Source organism: Palaemon carinicauda, chromosome 1 (genome assembly GCF_036898095.1).
Source record: "Palaemon carinicauda isolate YSFRI2023 chromosome 1, ASM3689809v2, whole genome shotgun sequence".
Classification (NCBI taxonomy): domain Eukaryota; kingdom Metazoa; phylum Arthropoda; class Malacostraca; order Decapoda; family Palaemonidae; genus Palaemon; species Palaemon carinicauda.
The window spans coordinates 126,190,511-126,195,295 of record NC_090725.1 but is presented as its reverse complement, the minus strand read 5'-3'; the positions used below and the strand labels follow the sequence as shown (position 1 = coordinate 126,195,295).

The following is a 4,785-nucleotide window of genomic DNA, read 5'->3' as shown; positions in this document are numbered from 1 at the left end:
GTCAGAGTACAACTAGGAGAAAATGTAGCATTTACACTATGAGTAAAAGTTGTAATAGGGTGGAGACCAAAATGGAAGAAAGGAAGTGGGAACAAAGGTAAAGTACACATATTATGCAAAAGCAGTTATGGGCTGAGGAAATACTGCATAATAAAGAATTTGTTTTAGTCAATGTAAGATTTTTCAGAAATTGGATTTTTACTCTTCCGTTAAACCTCCATATTTTTATTACTCAACGATTTAATAAAGTATTTAATAGTATTACTTTATTACATTTTTCCTGTGGGGAATCAAAGTATTATGATGTATTCATATATTATTTCCCTTCCATCTTCAGGGAGTGACACCCTTTCAGTAGCCCAATATCTGTACTGAATTTTGATATTTGGTTGTTAGTTGGTTTATCCACCACTATTTTGGTAAACAGAAATTGCAAAACAAAACTCACAGGATTAAATTTTTGTCTAACAAATGGTAAAGAAGTCATGATTCTGTACTAAATAATTACAGAAATCTGGAAATTAAGATAAGCATCTATACTCTTTTAGGTGAGACCTTAATATTTATTTCTATGTAGTTTTATTATTTAAAAATTCTAGGTCACTAAATCTACATTATTCTACCATTGTCCCTCTTTCCCAGACAATGTGGGACTCAGCGCTACGGACAACAGATAAGATTCATGGAAATATTTTAAAATAATCTTTAGAACAAAATTATTTCAATACTTACCCATCATTCCAAAATCTCCCAGCCTCCTATCCACTTAAAGTGGTAATATTGTAAATTATTACTGTAAAGAAAGCAATTTTAATAATATGATGTAGGAAGCAGATTGTATTAGCTGAGAAGATGGAAGACCGGGGCAACAGTGTTGTGTTAGGGGGGATGGTTACAAATTGGTATTTTTGTTTTGTCAAATAGCTAAGCTGCTTCAACTAACAGCATGACGAACAACGGATAGTATTGAAAATATTGATTTAATTTTAAAAATGGTTTTCACTTGTATAGCAACTATGGTATTAATGTTATCAATTTTATTATAATCATTGAGTAACTTGTTACTACAATTTTATCTTGTTTGCATGAAACCCATTTCATTAAATAAACATGATAGTTAGTAATTTTATACTTTAAATTAATTTTCAGCTCTAAGCTTTGGCAAATTTTCACTCCAAAAGAGATTAAAGAGTTAAATACTAGTTCAGGTCTCTAACTTTCTTTTACAATAATTCCTTTAGTTTTACTAATTTCCTAAGACAAAGGAAGTATAAACTTTGAAGAGAGTGACAGGAGATAAACCATGAAGAGAGGGAAAAAGGAGGTAAGATTATAAGTACAGAAAAAGACAAAAGGATATTTCAAACGTTATCCATTGAAGGAAATGAATTTGCTATATCATGTACTGTACTGTAACCAAAGATTATTAATTTCTTCTGAGGGAAGAGGTGGCATGCCATGTATTAAATACGTAGTCCTTGAACTTGACAGAACAGTGATAGCTTTCTTACAGCAGATAAGGAGAGGACTGAGAAAGGAGATAAGAATGAGGCCATTGATATTAAATTGCCTTAGGTTTAATACTATTGATGCAGGAGAGAGACGTTCAAGTATACCAAACATGAGAGCAGTAATCCAAATATGAATGGATAAGTCCAATACTTTGTACTTTTTTTTTTAAAATGCTTGGGGTGAGGTGGTCTGCAGATGTATGGAGTTATCACCCATTTTATTGCAGTACATTCTTATACTATCGTCATCTCTATCTCCCATTCCTTTTGACATTTTTCACTTAAAAAGTCCAAACTTTTGTATTCTCTCACTTCAGTATTGATTTTTAATTAGGAAAAACATCCATTGAATAAACCTTATGCAAGCCTAGAAATGTGACATTGACAACAATGCAATTTGTCCAACTTCACCTTCAGATGACTCAAGACCAGTTAGAAATAAGCATAAGCTTAATCAGAGTTGTCTGTAACTGAAAACAGACGCTGCAAAAAAGTCCAAGCCAATTTAGGACGAGGTAAAATTAAGAATTCTAAATGATATAAATAATTGTGAAGGCATTTCTTTCTAATAATCATCAATAAGTATAGGATTTGGAATCACTAGGAAGTGCAACTATAACCCTCTGTGCTTAAATTGACAGCATCATTTGGATAAAAACATTTTCAAGCATTCTTTAATTCAGTATGAGGTTTTGAATGCAAGCCAAGACTTCTTAAGGCTTCTCAACACATTTAAACTTGTTAAATATGAATAAAAGTCAATGAAAAAGTATTTAAATGATTACTATCAAGTTTATATGAAGAAATGTGAACGCAGACTTTCTGGTTTATGTTACCTGATAAGTAACTATAGTATCTCTATATATATGAATTGTATATAAAAAAAAAAAAAATCTTCTACATGAAATCAGTCTACAAAAGTATTGTTAAAATTTGCCTGTTTTCTCTTATTAACCTAAAAATAAATACTGGCAGCTTTATGGCCAGTCAACTGGCTTTTTCCTTTCTCATGAAATACAGCATAACCATCATTAAAAAATCCTTTGAAACTTTCCCTGCTTCCTTCAAGTTACACATTACGCACCTGCAAAACTCACATAAATTACCTCTAACTGCAAAATATACATAGTTTTAGGGGTTTAGTTTTAGGGGTTTTGTTTAAAGAGAGAGAGAGAGAGAGAGAGAGAGAGAGAGAGAGAGAGAGAGAGAGAGATTCAAAACAATTTATAGCTGAGAAATGCCTTTCATAAAATTTTAAAGGGGTAATTAGCATTGTCACTTTATTTCTAAGTATACACCGTTACAGAAGCAAACAATGCTGTAAGTTTCAATTATTCAAAATTAGCCATAACAAGATCCATATCTCTTAAAATACTATCTGATACTTATAGAATCAAACTTATAGTCTCAACAAGAATATTTAATTAGCATCTTATTCACAATAAAAATATAAACAATGTTTCTAGGTAGTCAAGCTATGTCATATATCATACATAGGAAGAAAATTTGTTCATCTTATAATAAATACATGTGAAAGCCTTCTTTCATTCTCATGTCATTGCCCTTGTATCCATGCACCACAAAAAATTAAGAGGAAGCCAAACAACACCAACTGCATTGACCAAATATTTTTGTCAAAGATGAGCAGTGATATCTGAGTTAAGTACCATCAACTCCTTACAATGTACATATCATGGGCACTTATGATCACATGATACTAGTTGCATAAATTGAGAATGTTGTGTAGGCAGAGTGAGGAATGGCTACAATTGAGTCCATTGAAAAAGTCACTTACAGTACCAATGTTGGATGAAGATTACAATAAAAAGCTGAAAATCTTAAATAAATTACAATGTGCTTTTCCAGTGTCCACTTTTGTACAAGAGATGATGATTTTCTTATCTTGTCACCATACTACAGTGGCTTTCATTCTATTGTTGCACTTTATCACCATAGTCAATCCAAATTATGCTAGCAAATTTTCCCTGTTCATGTTGATAACCTGAAAAAAAGAAAGCACTATATAAAAAAAAAGATACAGACTGTAAAGCTCAGCGTTATGAAGAGCAAATTATTGTTACTTAAGCCTATTTAATTAATAAAAGCTAAACAAGAAACTTACACTGGGGAATGAGAGATCTTCCTCTAAAAGGGTTAAAATACCACTCTTACTAACTTTCCTTAAGCTTTAGTATGAATGACTAATTTTGTTGCCCAGTGTATAAATTCTTTTTATCAAACAGTCTTTGGAGGTTTGTGCAAAGTCTTCAAAGTAGTACTCATCATCTTGAAGGAAGCACCTCTAACATTTCCTCTCTGTAAACACTGCAAAGGAACTCCTGCAATAACTGCCATCCCTATCATCTTAATTTTATCTTTAATAAGACTTTATACTTTCAAGCTCAATTACAGATGCTTCTCTTCATACAATCTCACGGTTTTTCTAGTTTTGAGATATACAGTACAGCATAAAATTGTAAAAATTTAAAATTGAATTGTGAAAAAATCTCTTATCAAAGTAACTTGAAAGAATTGTCAGGAACTACAGCATCACAGTCTTACATGTATGGAAGGTAACATAATTTTGTGATAATGACCTATATTAATGCAAAGAAGCACCATTACTCAAAAGCAGTCTATGAAAACTAAACAGAGATATCTTTTGATATTAATCACACTTTCACTGGGTAAAAAACTAATAAAAAATAAATTGTTGTATGAATTAAAAGAATAATATCAGCCTGTACCATAGAGGCTAGGTCTACTCAGTCTACTTGAAAGCATAGGCATAAAATGATCAAACCTAGCACCAAGAAACCCTTTATCTCTTTTGATGCTCATACCTAAAACTGTCTAAAACTGGGGAAAATGACAGAGGTGAGAGTAAAACCCTTATCTACTGTAGTATCCCATCAATAATATAATAAAAAAAGCATCAAGTATTAACCAACACAAACATTGAAAAATTTCTTATGTAATTACATTATTAACTAATATACCCTAACATCCCTTACCTGTAGTCAGTGCTGTATCCACTACAACTGTTACTAAATGGAAACCTTCTTATATAAACTTGCATTGCAAAACCTTGCTATAATAAAATAAGGATACATTTCTTTATATCAAAATTATATAAAGTAATAACTATATCACCTACACATATTTCCATTTCTTGTTCTGACGAGATGTATATTCTTGACAACAAACTTGTGTGCAACAATCTTCATCACGACCAATCATAACCATTGGAAATTAACAATATGCTAAATATGTG

At 31.4% G+C, this 4,785-nt stretch overlaps 1 protein-coding gene across 7 annotated transcripts in view; it reads right to left on the bottom strand.

The window, feature by feature from the left end:
* Positions 1-2,777: 2,777 nt before the first annotated feature.
* Positions 2,778-4,785, bottom strand: part of LOC137651484 (NAD kinase-like) — a 548,585-nt gene continuing 546,577 nt past the window's right edge. For 6 of the 7 annotated variants that reach the window (XM_068384740.1, XM_068384725.1, XM_068384717.1 and 3 more), the window contains one exon: positions 2,917-3,513. The gene's annotated coding sequence lies outside the window, so the exon portion shown is untranslated. Of the gene's footprint in view, positions 3,514-4,785 lie in introns of all 7 variants that reach the window. The other variant, XM_068384709.1, reaches the window with a different exon arrangement.